This window comes from Macrobrachium rosenbergii, chromosome 25 (genome assembly GCF_040412425.1).
Source record: "Macrobrachium rosenbergii isolate ZJJX-2024 chromosome 25, ASM4041242v1, whole genome shotgun sequence".
NCBI lineage: Eukaryota > Metazoa > Arthropoda > Malacostraca > Decapoda > Palaemonidae > Macrobrachium > Macrobrachium rosenbergii.
This window is the reverse complement of record NC_089765.1, coordinates 44,195,414-44,216,193: the sequence shown is the minus strand read 5'-3', so window position 1 is coordinate 44,216,193 and position 20,780 is coordinate 44,195,414. Positions and strand designations below refer to the sequence as shown.

The following is a 20,780-nucleotide window of genomic DNA, read 5'->3' as shown; positions in this document are numbered from 1 at the left end:
ATGGTAGATCACCTGACCTACCTGTCGCGTGTGCGTGAAATTTGAATTTCTGTCGGGAACGTCGGAGACTATAGCTAAGTATATATCTGACGGGTAAGTTTCATGTACAAAAACGGCTTTTACTCTAGGTGACAAAGAAAACGGCATCCCATGAATTAGGGGTAACATTAGTATACGTACGCACCTACTGTAAATGCGCTATTATGAAAGGTCAGGCTGCAGTGGCATGCGAAGACCTAGAGGTCTTGGCCACTGCCTGATGGACAAGGCGGTCGCTGTCTTCGGCCCGACACTTGTCCACTGCAGCATCCACCAACTCCCTAGGGAAGAGAGAGGCAGAACCCAGCAACAGTCCATTCCTTAGGGTCACTGCCGACTCGGGACCAACAGACTTGACAATCTGGGAAAGGACAGCATCCCTTTTCTTCAGCACCGTTTGCCCACAGGTTTGCTGTCTGGTGGGTGAGGTAGGAGATGGCTCTACCTCCAGACTGGCAAAGTCCCCCGAAGGCGGGGTCCTCCCCAGGAACAATAGCACCTGAGGAGGCAGCCACCTTGGATACTGTGAATGACCACGGATCCAGCCAGGAGACTGCCTGGAGGGTTGCCTTGGCGGTAGCCTCTAGGCTTGCTGCCCCTTGCTGCAAAAGGGAGACTCCTTCCGATACAAGGTGCTGCAGCGAGAGACCAGAACCTAGGTGAACCATGCCTGGGTCAACCTGCTTGGTCAGCAAGGACCCCTCCGAGGGCGTGTAAAACGCTTCTGTCGAGGCAGAGGAGGGGGAGGAAGCTTGTCCAAGCGGTTCGACTGAACTGAATTCTCCTGCCCAGAAACAAGACTATTCACCTGGTTAAGCACCCCCTCAGCAAGCAAGGAACATGGCAGCCCCACCGAAACCTTTGGTTCCTTCTTAGGGGCCCAAAAGGATTTGAGGCACGAAAGACGATCTACAGAAGAGGCCATGGCTCCTTCCCCGAGATCATTGTGCTGACGAATCACCGCGATGATCCCTGCAAAGGTCCTCTGTATCTCGGGTGTCTGCATCCTGAGGAAGAGGACCCTCAAGTCCTTCCAGGGTGCAGTCGTCCCGATCTACTCTTCCCGCAAGAGGGACAACCTTGGCAGACCCCTTTGATCCATCCTGCACTACTAAGGCGTACTACCGAGTCCATCTGAGGACCGAGCCAGGAACATGAGCCTTTGTAGTTGAACTCTGGGGAGAAGACTCTCCTGAGTTCCTCCTGTTGGTCTCGTGCCTCCTGCTAAAACCTCAGGAGGTTGAGGGGACAGGTGAGGAGGAGTGGGCACTCCAACCAGTCCTGCCGGCGGAGCCAGTAGGTCATCATCCCCCGCGGTTATGATGGCAACACAGGTCCAGGAGAGCGCTTACACCTTGGCGAAGCAATGTCCTGAGGAGAGCGTAGTGGTTTGCACAAGCTGAGCCGAGCGATCGACTCGACAGAGTCAGGCCGATCACGCAAATGAGATTGGGGGCTGGTCGGAGTCAAATGCACAGCTTGCTGCCGAGACTTGCGCTGTTCTCCTGACATGTCCCAGTCTTCTTCAAGGCCAAAACCTCATGAGAAGAAGACTGAACAGGGGACCTCCTCTCTGTCTCTCGAAGTGTTCGGACTCAGGGACCTAGGCACCAGGTTGGGAACCTGGCCAAGCACTGGTGAAAGTGCCAGCAAGAAGAGCCAAGACACCTGCATGTCTCGACTCTTTCTCTAGTCCTGTGCCTGAACCGGGACGGTGAGAGGTCTCTCCAGCACCAGTTCGGGATACTTGAGCCTCCTTAGAGAGTTTACTACTCGGAGTGACTTACGAACAAGCACCCGACACAGCACCAGCCTTCAAAGTGGTCTTCTTAGGACTGGTGATGGGAGCACAAACCGACGTCTGCATGCCTGCAGCTCCGTGAATGCTAGACCCTGGAGAGGTAAGTGATCCAGTTCCCAAACCCAAAGGCAGGGAAGAGCAGACGAGAGATCCCACTACTTCCCCTATGGAGGGAGGCAACCCCCTAGAAGTCCCAGCGCAGGGCTTCTTAGGCGGGGAGAGTCAGCCTTTTTCTTCTCCTTCAGCAGACGAGCCTCAGAAGAGGAAGGGGAGGAGGTAGCAGATGACGAAGACAAAGATGAAGACTATGAAGACGACGACGACACTTTACAGGACCTCTTCCTCGACTTCTTCTTTGTCATCTTCTTCAGGATGGCAGTCAAGTCCCCCATCCAGGACGGAGCAGCAGACATCACAGGAGCAGCTGGGGCAACCAGGGCAACAAGAGCGGCCTGGGCAGCAGGAACATCTGTAACCGAAGCGGCGATGGGAGCAGCTGGGACAGCCAGGCCAGGTGGAGTAGCAACAGCGGCCCGGACATCAGAGACCATAGGAGCAGCAGGGGTTACTATCATCAACGGTGCGGCCTGGGGTGGTGGGGCCACGGCAAAACCTGGAGGCTGGGATGATGGGACAGCAGTCACTTGAGTACCGAAGTGAGAAGAGACGGTAACTGGCATCTTAGTGAACGCTGTCATGGCCACCGTGGATGTTGTAGTGGTAACAGCAGCATGGGTTACCACTGGAGTGCTCGCCAGGGTGGGACAGGAGGCCCTTTAGGGATGGAGTGCCCATAAGACCAAGGGAGAGCTAGGCTGCCTTCAAATCACTCTGCTGCTCACCAAGGAGAGACTTGACCACCATACTGGAAGAAGAAGAGGTCGGGTTAGTGGAAGGAGACTCCTCTCACTCCGAGGGAAAAATTTCCCCCCCTGCAAGTGAGGGGAGGCTCCCAAGAGGAGGTCGTACTGATTGCCTGCTCCCCTCCGCTGTTCCACACTCGACGAAGCGAGCAAAGAAGATGGAGGAGAGTTCTCTCCTAAAGGAGACAGCCAGAAGGGGAAGCTTGCTGGGGGAGAGAAACGAGGGAGAGAAACAAGGAAGAAGGGTTAGCCACCAAAGGCGTAGTCGGGGGCGTATAACCCTCAGACGATGCCATGGTGGCCTTCCTCCAATACCGTTTCCTCCCTTCAAACTTCACCCACTGCTCACCTGACCAGGAACAACACTCAGCACAAGTAGTTACGTGAGCACACATGCCCCCTGCAGGAGGAACAGAGGGGGTGAGGATCAACATTTCTTACTGCCAACCACAGCGGACACATGCTATGGGAAGGCGGCCTTGCAAACAGGCTTGTCTGATTTGTGGGTTTGCATCTTACAAATCACAAACTCACATATATCCAACAAAAAAAAAGAAAGAAAGACAGACCTCACCCGGAAAATAGCTCAATGACAATCAGGGCAGAGAGGGAAGAAACACGTCTGCACCACAACAGGCGACTGCAAATTGGAAAGTTGACATCTGGACAGGTGGGACTCCTGCTTGCCGGACGGTAGTTAACTGCCTAACCACCTTGTTTGAAAGTTCAACGGCCGTTTACAGCCGCACTGTGAATAATTCCTAATGTAAAGGACAGGTGGTTTGTTATCATGTAGGAACAAACTGCCCCTTGGTTGCGGTGAGCTTGTAATCACCTGTGTAGAGTGGTACTGTAGTGGTAAGACCTACATAGTAATTGCTGAGGGCTTGACAGGCCTTCAGTACATTTAAATTTGTATACTATGTTGGTGGACTCCCATCTTTCTACAGAGGGCCATTCTATTTTGCATTGCAAAGGGGCAGACTAGGTTCGGGTGGCAGTAGAAACACAAGGAAATCCTTTTGTCAGGATTCATAGTTGTCGGATCACTGGCAATTATCCTCTTCATGGTTTGACCTCATGCTTGAACTGGCTGTGATTATCTTCATCCCTCTTGGTTTGCACCTTACATAATTGCTGCTAAATTTCTGGGAGCGGCTACAGTTTACCAGGGCAACCCTATCTTCGGCCAGCTTTCTAGTTGGAACCTACCACTAGATGATGGTGAGCTCTGACAAGAAAACTGGTGGAGGGACACACAACAAAAACGGCAACGAGACGAAAACTAATATTTATCACAAAATTTTCTGTCAATTTTTGCACATTTCTGATTTCAGTTTTGGCGTGGCAGAACGGCGCTTTGAGCCTTAAGCTAAGTTCACACATTCACGTATCAAGGCACGCATGCGCACACACAGCCAGAATTGGTGAAACTTTATCTGGCGAGAAAATAGGCCCCGCCCAACTGGATACGTGTCACGGGGCGATGTGCGTGATGCATGCGCATTATAGTGCGCGCCGCAAAATGCGCACTGCGTAAGGGTGACGTGGCGCTGACAAACAAGCGCGGCGCAGGCAGAAGTAGTGCGTGGCAGAGCACGTAACACCAACGTCATTCATATACCGTATGTGTTCGTTCTGCGTAACTGAGTTACATAAGCGTCATGTTATTTACGTACTGCGCGGGGTTAAACCCCAGCTATATCGTACCAGAGACCTGTAGTTATTTTGCCCTTTTTAATAATTTCTTTACATGGAATCTATTCTGATATGATATTTCTATCATTTTTGAAAGTACCTTCTCTTAACATTGTTTCTATTCTGTTCCTGTATTTATTTTGGACTTATTTATAAATCAATAATGTATCAATTCAGGATTATTTTGCCCTGTGCATTTGTGTACTTCCGTTTATTTTAGTTGATTTAATAAAAGATATTGCTCAAATCCATGATATATTACTCTCATCAATACTTGGTAAATGGGAAGAGGATAGGGCGGGCCATGACACTGCAATGTATGTTTAATAAATATGAAACAAACATATATATAAATAAAAGGAAGAAGATGTAGTTATTTTGCCCTTTTTAATAATTTCTTTACATGGAATCTATTCTGATATGATAATTCTATCATTTTTGAAAGTACCTTCTCTTAACATTGTTTCTATTCTGATATGATAATTCTATCATTTTTTAAAGTACCTTCTCTTTACATTGTTTTAATTCTGAGGTGATAATTCTATGTTCTTGAAAGTACCTGCTCTTAGCATTTACATTGTTGATATTCTGATATGAAAATTCTATCTTTTTGAAACTACCTTCACCCCGATATTTTTGACATTTTATATGACTTGCTAATATTTTGCCTGTTGTCATTTTTTCTTCTGTGCACAAATGTTACATAAAGTATTTTGAACTTATTTCAAAGTCAATAATGAAATGTTAGTGTATTCGGGTTCATTTTGCCTTCTTTATTTGTGTACTTGTATTATAGCTACTTCATTGAATACATGATATTTGAGCAGAGGATAGAGCTAGACATGATATTGCAAAATATATTTATTTAATATAAAATAAAAACATACACATACATAACAGCAAAAGGAAATACAACAGTATATAAATTAGCCCTGCAAATTGTTGAGGAATGTTGTGTCAAGCGACAGGTTGCTGAGGTCTTTTGGTGTGGATGTCACCAACTGCGCTTGCAGGAGCGCCAGCTGCTGTGCAGTGAGTGCCCGCTGCTGCTGCGATGCCGACAGGCTGGCAGGAACTGCAGGTGCCTGACACTCCGTTGTCACTGCCATGGTGTGGGTCATCATGGCCCTCGGCGGCACCGTGGAGCCCTCTTTGGTGCACGGATATATCGTTGGATGGCACCGAGCACCTCCATTTTCACGTGCAGGCTCAGCTGTTCTGACACCTGCGCACACTCATCCTCGACTTCTTGAAAAAATGTAGGGCCATCTCCATCAGGAGTGCCTTGGTGTCGGCGTCGGCATCCCCTCGAGGGCGTTGTCGTGGGTGGCGGCGGCGGGGTCGCTCTCATAGGCGAGGGCAAGGTCCTCTTCCTCCTCCTCTAGGTCGCTCTCCGTCACGAGCTCGTCGGCCTCGAGCTGCAGCACAACAGCATCGCTGCCTGAAGGGGGACCATCAGCTTCAGAAGGCTTTGCGTAAGGGGCAACTCCAGCTGCCAGGGCTCCTGGAGTTCTCAGGGCCCCTTTCCTGGTCCTCTTCAGCATGGGTCCTTTGGGCATCTTGGCTGCTGCAGTGGACGGCGAAGACGGAGGCGCTGAGGGAGATAGCAACAGGATGCTGGCTGGAGAAGCACTGACCTGGAAGCGCGCCGCCTGCCCCTTTTATCCCAGGTCAAAGCGTTGCCACATCTACGCGGTTGCGGGGGGTGCGGCAGCGTTGCCGCGTCTACTCCCACGCCATTCTGACAGCCACGCAGTGCCCTGGGGCAGCGTGTGCCCCCAGGTAACGGCGTGGCAGCTGCGCGGTCAGCCCGCAGGTGGCGCCACGCTACCTGACAGTTGACCTGGCCACCCCCGCAGGGTTTCGAGCAGGCGAAGGTTCCTGCCCCCGGCGCACGCGCCAGGTGGTCCGTAACGGTCGCGCCGCATGCTGCCGCATTTACACAGTACTTACGGTACATTTACGTTGTGTTTGCGTTGCAACGTACTCTCTGGCTCCGCCCGTTCGTGGCCGTGCGTGGGCATGCGTGCCTTGATACGTGAATGTGTGAACGTAGCTTTATCCGCATTTTGTAAGATTCTTGGCAAGCACATATTCTGGCAAGTGGTAATTTTGCGCTGCGTGTGCTTGCCACAGGGGTTACAGGGGATGAAATTTTACCCCTAACCTACAGTTATCGATGATTTACTATCCTAACCAAGAGGATCCTACCATATCCCCCTTATATTATATATATATAAAAAACACACGTACCTTATTCGAAATCGGAATTGTCGGACCATTCTGGCAAGTCGATTCTTCTCTGTTTTGGACGATGGGCACTGGCTGTTCTGTCTGTACCGCGACGTCCCGTGTTTATGTATGCGGTTGAGTCATGTGGGGTCTTGCGGGGTCGGGTCGAGGTCGAACTACTTACCTATGCGGAGAGATTTGGTTGTTGCGCGGTTGTCCGGGAAACTGTAAACTACCCAATTTCTGTTATGAGATTCAGTAACAACAGGTCTATACTCAGGGGATGGGATCAATCCAAAAGGGCAGCACCAGCTGCATCAGCAATAAGTTTCTTTTCATGGCCAAACCACATATCATGCATGTATCTTAAGAGCTCTAAGCAAGTACTCTTTGTGGATCTATTAGTTAGAAATTCAATAATGATACTGAACTCAGAAATGTTCTATGCAAGTAATCTTTGCAGATCTATTAGTTAGAAATTTAGTACTAATAATACTGAACTCAAAAATGGTCAACAACTCCTATCTTTTTAAGTATGAAAACATGATTAACATGATCAAAAGCAGCAGTCGTCAAGACTAATTAAGGAGTAAGAACTTCATGACATCTGTATAATGGCTCTAAAAACTAAACTGCAAACTAGGGAAAATATGATTACTCTGTACTCCAGTACAGGCATTAGGGAATTTTGTCAACATATTCACAAACACTTTAAATACTTTGTGAGTTCTAGAAACTGGGCAGTAATCAAAAGGCTAGCTACCCCATCCACATTTACCTAGTGGAGCTCCAACAGGTGCAAAAGAACCCTTTCAACTTAACTTATGAAAAATAAAAGACAACTCTAGAGCTAATAAATTGTGTTTAAACAAAACAAACAGGGGAAAATACCTCCCATAAGTTCTGAGGTTGAGTAAAAGAGATTCTTAGTGCCACAGAACCATAAAGCCAAACTTGTAAGTTCAACTTCATGAAGTACTTTATGAAGAGTTTCCCACTGCTCACTCTAACAAAACACATTGCCCAAAAGGTATGCATTATCCTTTTGGACAGTGAGTTACAGAGCCATTTGGTTAATGCAAGGGAGCAACTATTTAGTCTCCAGAAAAAAAAGTGTAGATATGATAGTAGCCACCATTTATGCTCCTTAGTTGTACCATAAAGGATTTCTTATAGAGTCAGAGTATATTATTTTTGCTAAAGCTTAAACCCTCTGGACAACAGCTCTTAGCTGGGTATAATTATTCCATGCCAAAAAAGATCACTGTATTCCTTTTCTATTCCTCCCATTTCTACAAGTAAGCACATCTGCAACTGTCAAAAACTATATTCTTGTGTTCCTACATTTCTCCTTATTTCCTGTGAGCATTTCATCATGCACTGATTCCTCCCTCTAGGTTGAGATTCCAGAGCTGTGACCTTTTATAGTAATTTTCATCTTTTTTACAGATATTTTTGACATGGATTCTTGTTTTTACATATTCCATTTTCATATATGTAACTTACGAAGTAATTACATAGCTATACTTTCTACTCACGCGGCAGTTAAACATTTGAAGTTTGCGGTAGCGATTTGTTTGTTTATAGTGTAACTACCCCACCATCAATGTAACAGTGATAGTCACTTCTTTTCTGCCAGCTTCGAAATCAAACATCGAATGTTTTGGTGGTTGAATTTGAGGTTTTTTCTTCACTTTTCCCTAGGATTTGGTGAAGTACTGATTGTTTAGGTAGCTTTCCAGCTTAGCTTAGTGATTTTTCTGCAATTTTTTTTTTTTTTCATGATATCCAATTCCAGTTCATTAATTATTAGATAATGTAGGGAGGGTCGCAAAACCCGAATGATCAAAGTAACCCACAATAGTCATACAATCTGTACAAAATGTAGAGGACAAGAATGTTCAATAGATCTCCCTTGTGCTGAAGGTGTTGGATGGGATGAGAAGAAATGGAATGTTCTTAGGTCTCATTTGGATAAATTAGAGATAGGAAGAGGAAAGCAGCTGTTAAGAGCTGAAAGAACAACTCAGAGTGTAGAACCTGTCACTAACATTCAACTCACTGACCATAACATTCCTTCTTCTCCTGCCCTTGTTTTATCCCCCATCCTTAGTCCTCCTAATAATTCTCCATCAACTCCTATTCCTGGCTCCCATGCTTCAGAATCCGATGCCATAGTCAGCCTCCAGTGTAAGTTTGATCGTAAATTTGATCTCATAGTTCATACTGTGTTAAAGTTGGGTGAATCGCTTGAGGTCCTTAGGGACAAAGTGCAAAGTATTAAACAAGTGCCAGTGTCAGTGTAAGTGCCAGTGCCAGTGGAGGAGGCAGCTGTCTGTCACACTGAAGCTCCCAGACGAAGGTCACTGTCACACTCCCCTGATCCTGGGAGTAGACAGGCCAGCCCTATGAGAGCTGAAAGTCAGCTCAGTGGTCTGGTTAAACTACTTTAATAATAATAATAATGGGAGTAGACATACCGGAGGTCCAAAGGAGGTTAGCGGGGTTTGCCCACGGGTAGTCGCCCCCTTATCCAATTCAGTGTTTCGTGGTTCTGACAGCCGTTGGAAAGACATCACTGTGAGCACCCACCAGTTATTGTCTGGCTCCAATAGTGACTCCAGTGCGAATATGAGGCGTTTTTGGCGCTTCCCGGGAGAATCTCTCCCCCTTGAACAGACACCATGGTAGAGAGGCCTCTCCCATTTCACCGAAGCATGCTACAGACCGTTCCGCTAACATGCAACAAGGTTGCAGTACATGGCGCAGCCTGTTCCACCATTCCCCTGAGCATTCTCATGCATTATTATTATTATTAAAGTAGTTTAACCAGACCACTGAGCCGACTTTCAGCTCTCATAGGGCTGGCCCGAAGGATTTGATTAAAATACTAGGTCTAGGCCTGAAGTCAAGCGCTAGGACCCAATAGATCATCCAATACTAAGATGAATGAATTAAAATGAAATTAAAAACTGCACATAGGCACATGCTCTCATACAATAAATACATTTACCCAGACTTCCTTACATACATACTAAAACGGTATATTAAAATTCTGAATATAAATTAAACAAAATTTTAAAAATTCTTCTTTTTTGTAAAATTCAAATGTTAAAAGGATTTTCATATTTTTATTATTTATTTATTTTTATATTTTGTTAATTAAATTACAGTTCTTCAAGAACATCATAATTGGAATGATTGAAAATGTGAAAGATTCTGACAAAATTTCTTTCACTGACCTATTTCCAAAAGTAGACATTCGTTGTCGGTCATACTTTGGACATTCACATAACACATGTCTGACCGTTATTATTACTCTGCATTCTGAGCACTCGGGAGCCGGGCCATGTGTCAGACGAGTATGGCCTATTCTGAGGCGTGTTAAAATTACTTGTGCGTGTCTCTCTCTTTGATATGATGAACTCCATTTTTTAACATTAGGTTTTATTTCTTTCAGTTTATTACTTTCAGGTTCTTCATCCCATATATATTGCCATTTATTTATGATACCCATTTTTATGTGAGTTACATAATCTGTAACAGAGATATTCACATTTGATCTTGTCATGCGAGTTGCTGCTTTAGCTGCTTTGTCTGCTTCATTTCCTTTGATCCCTACATGCGCAGGGATCCAACATATTACTACATTTTTTCCATTATTATATAATTTATGGAGATATAATTTAATTTGTTGTACTATATTATTATTTGATTTGTAACTTCGAATAGCTTCTATAGCGCTTCTTGAATCACTGAAAATCACAAAATTATTGAATGACGATTCTTTAATTATTTTTATAGCTGATGCAATTCCATACAATTCTGCTGTAAATACAGAAGCATTATTAGGAAGAGAGAACTGATAAGTTTTGTCTTGGGACACTGCAGCATATCCCACTCCGTGTTCTTATTTAGATCCATCTGTATATATTGCGTAATGTGGACCTTTTTAGGTTTTATATGCTCTATTGTATGCTGTCTATGGTGTTCTGTTGTATATGAGTTACTTTTTGATAAATACTTGGTGTGTGCAAATTCTCGTTTTATTCATTGTCCAGGGGAGGTGATTTTACTATTACAGGCACTTGTATATTTATATTCAGCGACTCAAACAATCTTTAGCTCTAATTGGGAAAGGTGGTGGATGGTTGTTTATAAATATATCTCTTAATTCAAATAATTTTTTGGTTGGAGAATCACTAGTTTGAATTCTTAAAGCACTTTTCATTGTTACTAGCTCTCTATAGAGAGACAAAGGCATTTCACCACATTCAACTTGTAACGATGATTTTGGTGATGATCTAAAGGCTCCTGAGCATATTCTAAGGCCTTCATTGTGAACAGGGTCTAACATTTTCAGAACTGCATCAGATGCCAAGCCATATACTTCGCTTCCATAATCAATGATGGACAGAACTGTTGCCTTATACAGCACAGTAAGGGTATGTCTATCAGCTCCCCAAGTAGTGTTCGATAGTTTTCTAATTAGATTTAATGCTCTTTTACTTTTAGATTTTACATATGTAATGTGGGCTCTCCAGTTCAAGTGGGTATCAAATACTAATCCCAAAAATTTTGCTGTTTGGCCAATTGGTATACTATGGTTTTTGATTTTTAAATCTATTTCTTCACCTTTTTTCCACTTTTTATTTTTATAAAACATGATTGCTTGAGTTTTATCTATGGAAAATTTAAAGCCTACAGATGAGGCCCATTCATCTATTTTTACTATGCTTCTATTAATGATTCGTTCTGCATGTTTTATTCGGGATGCTGAATAATATATGGCAAAATCATCCATGTACAGGTTACTTTTAATGCCAATAGGTAGATTTTTACTGATATCATTAATTGCTAAAGTAAACAGTGTTCCACTAAGGACGCTTCCCTGTGGAACACCGTTTTCAAGTGGAAATGTTCTAGACAGATCATCATCAATTCTCACCTGAAAATTGCGGTTTGTCAAAAAGTTCTGTATAAACCTAGGTAAATGTCCACGGATGTTGTTGTTTTGTAAAGTTTTTAATATAGCATACCTCCATGTGGTATCGTATGCCTTTTCAATGTCAAAAAGACAGCTACTTAATTTGTTTTTCGTTCAAAACCTCTGCGTATATGGTCTTCTAAGTTACAGAGGGAATCCAATGTGGATCTGTTACACTGAGACCCAAACTGAGTGGGAGTTAAAATTTTATTTTCTCGAATGTGCCATGTTAGTCGAGCATTTACCATTTTCTCTAACAATTTGCATAAGCAGCTTGTTAAAGAAATTGGTCTGTAATTATTTACATTGCTGGGATCCTTTCCAGGTTTGGGGATAGGAATTATTATAGCTTTACGTCAATCATCTGGAAATAAGTTTCGAAGCCATAAATGATTATAAAACTCTAATAAGTATGACTTTGCCAAGGGTGCTAAGTGGCATATCATCTCAAAACAAATATTGTCACCTCCAGAAGCAGATTTATTGCTGTTCGAGAGAGCATATTCCATCTCTGACATACTAAATTTTCTATTATAATATATATCGTCAATTGTTTCAAAATTTATTGTTATTAATTCTATTTTTTTTTTTTTGTGCGGAAGTGTTCATCTAAATTCTTATCACTACTTACATTTGCTAAATTTTCTCCCATTATATTACTTATTTCTTTTGGATCAAGTGTTCTTTTCCCATCTTTTAATATGGCATGTCTAGGTGGTTTGACATGGGTACCATTTATTTTCCTGAATTTTTCCCATATTTTTTGTATGGGAGTATTATTAGAGAGATCTGATATGTATTTCCTCCATGAAATGATTCTTCCTTGAATTACTTCTTTTCTAAATTTTGCAGATATTTTGTTGTATACAGGTTTTAATGTATCAATTTCTAGCAATAATACAGTCATTTTTTGTAAAGTTCTTTCTAATATCGATAATTTTTTATTCATTTTATTGAACTTTCTATTCAAATTATCCCTATTGAGTGTTTTATATTTATTAATTCTGTTAACTCATCAGACCACCAGGGAACTTTGTGTTTTGTTGGATGAGGTTTTGACTTTGGTATTGCTTTATCAGCAGCATTTTTAATGAAATCAACAAGAAATTTATCAGTTTCATTATGGTCTTTTAAATATTCAAACTGTGGGATATTTCTAGTGTGCATTTCATATCGCTCCCAATCTGCTTTATAAATGTTATAGTGAGGGACATGTTTTGCAGGATTATTTTGCAATAAGGAAATTAATATTGGGAAATGATCACTGGTGTGCAAGTCATCAACTGTGTTCCAATCCAATCTGTCAACTATGCTTGTTGTACATAAAGTTAAGTCTACTGAGGAAAATGTTCCATGTGTTTTTGAAAAATATGTGCTAATTTCGTCATCATTTATACAGCACATGTTATTGGAATCCATGAACTCTTCTATTTTACTACCTATTCTATTTGAGTTTGTACAATGACAGTCCCATATTGGGTTGTGGGCGTTAAAATCACCTACTATTAATGTAGGTTCCTTGGTATTGTTAAGTAAATCTTTAAGTTTATCAATATCGTAACTTTTATTAGGTTGGTTATATAAGTTATAAATTATGTAATTATCATTTTTTATTCGTATTTTAATACTTGATATTTGCAAGTCAGTAAAATTTACAGGTACTCTGTCATAACATACTTTGTTATATAGCAGTACCTAAATTTCCTTCTTCCTCTCTAGATGTAGATACTAAGGTATATTTACCTATTGTTGGTATTGTTTTGTTGACATGTTGGAAACATATTATCATTGGCTCATATTCCTTTAGTAATCGTTGTATTTCTCCCAAATGTAATCTGGTCTGTAGACCATTTACGTTCCATTGAATAAAATAATTATTGAAAGTATAACGTTAGTGTGTTCAAGTTTTATTTTCTTTTTGTGGATCATCAATCTGCATTTTTTCTAAAATCCTATTTACAATATTTATTTGTTTTTCCTTATAGGACATTATGTGTCCAATGCACATACAGCCCTTTTCGTGAGTGTCCAAATTAGTAGTTTCTTTATTTCTGTAACTTATAAAATTTCGTATAGTGTTTGTTAAACTGTCCTTTGTTATGCTTTCATTTTTGTTGCACAGTTCAATGAAACATTCATTACATCCACATGTGTTTTCGTGTGTCGTTTTTTCATTTACTCTTGCTGCACCTATTGTTGGTGATGGGGTAATCTCTTCTCCCATCACATAATCATTTTTGTCAATGGTTTGTTCCTCTACTATCTCTTTGGTGTTCTGGGTATCTGTTTCTATTGGTTTTATCATTACTTTAGGAGACAAAGGTATTTTCTTATTATTTGGTTTATGTTCTTTCTTGGGGTCTCCCGCCTTTATTTTAATGGATGTATCTCTAATAATAGTTGGTTTTTTGTTGGTCTTGGGTGGAGTTCTCTCTAAAGGTCTCTTTTTCTTTAGTTTCTAATTCATCAGAACTATCTTTTAATATTTCTGGAGCGCTTGTATTGTCTTCTAGTGATTCTATTTCTTTTACAATCTCAGATGAATTTGAGCAAAGATTTGTATACATTTCTTGGTCCTTTGCTATGTTGGTTTCTTCTTGCAAAGTGGTCATTTTTCTTTGAGACTGATCTATCAGGGTTTTGTTATTCTTATTTATTTCCACTTTTGTTTCTTTGTTTGATCTTATTGCTGCAGAAAAAGTTCGTTTCTTAGCGGGATCATGCATTCCTCTAACCTTTAATTCTAATTTGGCCTCTTTTATAGGCATTCCTGTCCTTTCCTGAAGTAATTTCAATTCCGTGTTGTATATGTAATACATACACTCCTTAGATCTTGCATGGTGATTTTGTCCACAATTCACACATTTTGGTTCACCACACTTCCACTGTGTGGTATGTTTATCAGATCCACAGTATGCACATACAGATGTATTATGGCAATTTTTTCCTTGTATGTCCATACATACTACAGTTTTGGCACTGTAGTGGTTTAGGGACATCTGGTCTCAGTTCTCTGCTTTGGCCTAAGATTTTTATTTTTAAGGGTAATTCATGGCCTTCAAATTTTATCTTTGCTATTCTTAGTATTTTTCATTACTCCGTCTACTAGCTATGTTGTAAATTTTGCAGTCTTGTATATTGTTGTACCTTTTTTTAGGGAATCTAGCAATATATTCTTTTCTATCGGTTCATCATTATCAGGAAGTACTATGGTACCCTGGACACTGTTCATATTGTCATGTTTTTAATATGTACTTTAACATTATCAATATTTTTATATTTAAGTAGTTTTCCGATTGATTTCTTGTAGTGGTTTCTATCAACCACATCTGTTCTTTACTTGTCTGAATGACATTTCAGTAGTTGAATGTTGATTCAATAAGAAGTTTTCTAATTTCAATGGCGATATTTTTTCTCCGTTTCTAATGTTAGGAATCTTGACCAACTTCCACTCCCAAAGAGGAGTCGAAGTGGGTCAATGTTGAGTCAAGATATTTGGTTTTTGGCTTGTTTTTCATTGGAGCATAGGGCTCCAGTGTAATTACGTTAAGTATTTTTACTGATTTTTCCAGAGAGAGGTCAGAGGAGGTTCCTGCAGTCGTTAACTGTGCCGAATCGCTACCATCAAAGAGTCCAGGGGTACTTAAATCGTTAACACAACTTTGCATTAAGACAAGTAAAATTGAGAAAAAAAAAAAAAAAAAAAGTAAATAAACCTGAAAACCTTAAAAAGATATCATCAGCCTTTCATGGAGTTCATTCCTCCACTAATGGCACAAGTGAGAACCGACTCCCAAATGTCCGCATCCCTACCCTACCCCAAAGGGGATGGCAGAACATGATTAGAGTGGCTCAAGTGTAAGCCAACCCGCTTGATAGGACTGAGAGCATTACTAGAATACAATCATCCCCACCTTAATCACATTATGGGCAAACCGGACAGAATGCCGAGAGTCCTATTCCCAGAACTAGACCCCCCTGGAATCCGTGGTCCAGTCCCGTAGAATAGTTCCGCCTGAAAACTCAGGTCCGAACATTATCGGGCAGTTGATGGTCCTGCCATGGTTCTCACTATTTAGCTTCGGATATAAACCCAATCCCAGCTATGATACCTTTTCCTATTTACCAGGTCCAAGAAATTTGTACGAAAGTGAAAATATCCACGCCATTTAAATCAAAAGGTTTGTAGGTGATCCGTCAGGGCCCGGGCTCTTATTCTTCGTAAGAACGAAGAAGAAAAGCCAGGGCCCCTTACCCCCTCACCACGTGAAGGAACCTACTTCGAGGGGCATTCTCATGCAGAACTTCATTATTCAACTCCTAAGTGCCCTTCTATTTTAGGCACCCACATGAGCGGCCAGATTGTTCGCCAGAAAGCCTCCTAGTCTTCAAGCGCCCATCTCGGACTCCAGAATGCCAGCCTCACTACTCCAAGTGCCTTGAGCCAGCTCAGCGCCAACTGAACACCCGCCTACGTCTTCTTCACCTGCTCTCATGCCTGAAGGTCCTTCTTTCACTAAAAAGTAGTTAGATATACTGGGCCTACTTCATAAGGCTCCCCTTCGCATAAGCCCTCTCAAGACCTTACATTGTCTCCTGTTTCTTTAGCAGAGGAAGTAGTAATTCAAGACCCTCCTCCTACAGCATATGCTTCCCTGATGAGGTATTTTTTGGCAACTTTCCCCTCTCACTTCCAACCAGCTGCTCCAGTGTTGCCTGCTTCCATGTTTCTAATGAGAGACCAAGCGGATTCTAGTTCGAGCCTACCTCTTCGTCTACAAGAAAGGCACTCAAGGAATAAAGGACTGGTTGTCCGTTAAACGGGAGCAAGGGAAGGCTGCTTTTGCCTTTCCCCCTGCAAGACTGACGCCTAGGAGATATCATCTCTCCTACTCAGCTGGAGAAGCTCCATATCCTCATTGGATGGGTCGTTATCATACTTGGCTAGCACTCTGCTAGACCTGCGTTCGATTCTCCGGCCGGCCAATGAAGAATTAGAGGAATTTATTTCTGGTGATAGAAATTCATTTCTCGGTATAATGTGGTTCGGATTCCACAATAAGCTGCAGGTCCCGTTGCGAGGTAACCAATTGGTTCTTAGCCACGTGAAATAAGCTAATCCTTCGGGCCAGCCCTAGGAGAGCTGTCCATCAGCTCAGTGGTCTGGTTAAACTAAGCTATACTTTTGGAGAAGCTCCATCCTTGGGAGGTGCTGCCTCTTCCCAAGGTGACTTTTCAGGTTTGATAGACTCAGCTCGATGTTCTGCATTCTCTTCGGCTAAGGTTTTCTTCGCCTCATCGGAGTTCGACCACCTTGTGAAGCACTTGTTTAAAGTACTAAAGTGTTTGGCTTTCTGGACTAGTCAATAGGAGCGCTCGCTACGAAAATCTTAGAGCATGATGTTTCAGCGACCAACTTGTCAACAGATTGGCTGGGCGCGTTATCCTGTGCAGATAAGGCACTGAGGGATGGCTCCTCTGAAGTAGCGGGTCTCTTTGCTATCGGAGTTTTGAAGAAGAGGGAGTTGTGGTTTTCCTTCACCCATGAAAGGACAAGCAGTATTTGTTCCCTCAGTTAGCGGTTAAGGAGATTGCCACCGATTTGCAGGAAAAATCGACACAAGACCTGCTTGCACAATCATTGAAATGCCCCAAGGATCTTCCTGCCTTTTCTGTCAAATCTGTCTCTCCTCTGCAGCAGCATCCCTTTCAGGGAGGCTGACAGAGTTTCTCAAGACCCCGCTCCATGGTGCGTTTCTCCGCTAAGTACATTAAGAGGACTTCAGCCAAGACCTCTCCCAAAAAGTGGCTCCTCTATCCTTTGTGCGCCCGTGGGAACCAGACTCTCCCTCTTCTGGAAGAGGTGGAGTGCCAGAGGCACAGAGGGCTACTCGATCCCATTCTTAGAGTGCCCTCCTCTTGTGAATTCGCCAATTGCATTGACGGCATACTCGGAGGGCTCCGAGAAGTTCGTAGCTCTCATGGAGGAAGTCTCACCCCTCCTAAGGAAAAGAGCCATAGAGGCAGTGGAGGAACGGACTTCAAGAGAATTCTACAACAGCTTGTTCGTGGTTCCCTATCATCAGGGGGAAGGAGACCTGTCCTAAATGTAAGCGCTTTGAACTTCGATATACAGAAGACAAAGTTCACAATAGAGACAAATCAGTCAGTGTTATCCTCCACCCAGCAGATGATAATACTCGACATGCAGGATGCTTACTTCCAAATTCCAATACATTCGGAGTCCAGGAAAAACTTGAGATTTGTCTTTGGGGGCAGAGTCTCCCAGTTTCAGGCTCTATGTTTCGGTCTCTCCACTGCCCCACAGGTATTCACACAAATCGTATCTCCCGTCGCAAGAAAGCTTCATCTCCTAGGTATCAACATAAACTTATACCTAGACGACTGGCTCCTCTGCTCTCAGTCACAGGAGCAATGCACGAAGGATCTGCAGCCTACCCTTCTTCTTGCCAAGGAACTCAGACTTTTAATAAATCAAGAGAAGTCTCAACTAGCCCCAGCTCAGGAGATTCTCTATTTAGGGATGAGGATTAACTCTCTGAGTTTTCAGGCTTTTCCCTCCCCAAAGAGGATCAAGTCCTGCCTTCAGTCGGTACAGGATTTTCTTTCGCTTCCAGTTTGCTCAGCGAATCGATAGATGAGTCTGCTGGGGACCCTCTCATCCATAGAACAGTTTGTGAAGCTAGGAAGACTTCATATGAGGCCCCTTCAGTTCTTTCTACAAGTAAGCTGGAACAGAAGAAAGCGACCGGACACAGTGACATTCCCAGTTACGAATGAGATAAAGGTCTCCAGTGGTGGACGTCCAGGTAAAGACTTTTAGAGGGAAAGTCTCTGCAACTGCTGAGCCCTGACCTCTCCTTTTATGCATATGCCTCTGACCAGGGTTGGGGGCTCTACTGGACACTTTGGAAGCTTCCGGCACTTGGTCTCCAGAGCAAAGGCAGCTACAGTCATACCCCGAACTTATGCGAGGTTAGGTTCCAGAACCCATCATGCAAGGCGAATTTTCGTGTAAGTTTGGCACGGTCTCTAAAAATGCTAATAAATGCTTATTTCTAAAGTTTAAACACTAAATATGACCCTAATCATGCTCCCAAATTATTAAGCTAATAACTTTTAAATGAAATTAAAGTTACTGTAATTTCATTCAAAAGTTAGCTTAATACATTATATACCCCTAAAAAAAAGAGGCAAATGGTTGACATAAAAATAAAGAGTTGGAAGAGAATTTCTGTCTATCTCCCCCTCCGACTGATCTATTTTCAGAAGTCTTCTCCACCTCTTTTTAACAACTTTATTCTACGTCTCTTCCTCTTGTTCTGAAATGTTTTTTCATGAACAAAGTGTTTTTTATTTGGACTTATACAACTCTTAGTTATTATGTCTCTATGTTTTAGAATGTATTTGCCACACTAGCACATTTACACTTCGTAGATGGTACAGGTAAAATTAGATCAATTTAAACTATCTACTGTACAGGTAAAGATGCACAGAGAAATAATAAGTTGTAAAAATGTGTGAACTGAGAGAGAGAGAGAGAGAGAGAGAGAGAGAGAGAGAATGCCCTTACTTAAGAGAGTGAAGTTATTTATCAATTATTACGGAGACATAGGGAATAACACACGAGGGAGAGAGAGAGATGTTATTCTTGTGTTAGATATCAAAAGAAGGAAAATCAGTATGTTATTCTTGTGTTAGATATCAAAAGAAGGAAAATCAGTATTAAACTAACTTTAAAATGAAATTAAAGTTACTGTAATTTCATTTAAAAGTTAGCTTAATACATTACCCTTGAAAAAAGAAATAAATGGTTGACGTAAAAATATAGGAGTGTGTTAAGATTAGTGTACTATTTCTCTCTCTCCCCATTCCACCGATCTATTTTTAAAAGTCTTCTCAACCTCGTTTTTAAAAACTTCTTTATTCTGTCTCTTTCTCTTTGTTCTGAAATGCTCTGTCTCTATGTTTTAAAACAGCGCATTTACAGTTTGCAGACAGTATGGGTAAAAGATCAATTTAAAATTATCTACTGTACGGTTAAAGACATACAGGCAGTCCCCGGTTATCGGTGAGGTTCTGTTTCCGAGGGTGTGATGATAACCGAAAATTGCCACTAACCGAAAATCGGCGATTTTGGTGTTTTTTCGTCGATTTTCGGGGGTTATCGGCGCCGAAAAGCGCCAATTTTTGTTTATCGGCACCTCTGTTAGGTATGTATCAGCGCCAATACCCAATTATCGGCGCCGATAAGCGGAAATCGGCAATTTTCAGTGCTGAAAATTGCCGATTTTCATCGCTAGACAAGCCCCAAAACACCGGATCGCTGTTAACCGAGCCCGCCGTTAACCAGGGACTGCCTGTACAGAGAAACAGTAATACGTAGGTTGCACTAACTACGAGTGAGAGAGAGATAACAGTTGTCCTTACTTAAGAGAGTGAAATTTTTTATGAATTACAGTGAACCCCCCGTATTCGCGGGGGGATGCGTCCCACACCCCCCGCAAATAGCTCAAATCCGCGAATGCTTAAAACCCCTCTAAAAACACTTAGAACTGCCCATTTTGATAGCTTAAACCAAGAAAAACCCTGTAAAAATACTTATACCTGAGTATTTTAATAGTTTTATTATAAAAAATGTATTTATTCATGAAAATTATATGAAAATACAGTAATTAGTGAATATTTCTCATTGAAAAATACCGCGAATGGGCGAATTTTTCTTCGAATGATGGCTAGATATGTTCCACAGAGAAACCCGCAAATGTGTGAGTCCGCGAATACGGGGTTTTACTGTATTACAGAGAGAGAGAGAGAGAGAGAGAGAGAGAGAGAGAGAGAGAGAGAGAGAGAGAGAGAGAGAGAGATTGTAAGAAACCTTTGACCTGCTAATCAGCAGCACTCTCTCTTCTTGTCATGTTAAATCGACATGTCTGACAGCTTTGCCTTTGAGCTTCGAAGAAAAGATGAGGGAAAGACATTTGTTTAAAATACGTTCACATATGAATTTTGTAATTGCAGTTATATTATTATTATTATCATATTAACCTTATTAATATTTGAAAATTAGTACTTATTATTAGGTAAAAAATTTATCATAAAAAACAAATATATAAACATACACATGTACCATAAAATT

The 20,780-nt window shown here is 42.1% G+C and overlaps 1 protein-coding gene across 8 annotated transcripts in view; it reads right to left on the bottom strand.

The window, feature by feature from the left end:
- LOC136852622 (transmembrane and ubiquitin-like domain-containing protein 1) overlaps window positions 1–20,780 on the bottom strand; it is a 120,410-nt gene that overhangs the window by 81,791 nt on the left and 17,839 nt on the right. For 2 of the 8 annotated variants that reach the window (XM_067127542.1, XM_067127541.1), the window contains one exon: window positions 6,655–6,865. The exons of 4 other annotated variants lie outside the window; for them this stretch is intronic. The gene's annotated coding sequence lies outside the window, so the exon portion shown is untranslated. The remainder of the gene's footprint in view (window positions 1–6,654; window positions 6,866–20,780) is intronic. 2 more of the 8 variants (XM_067127545.1, XM_067127543.1) reach the window with 2 other exon arrangements.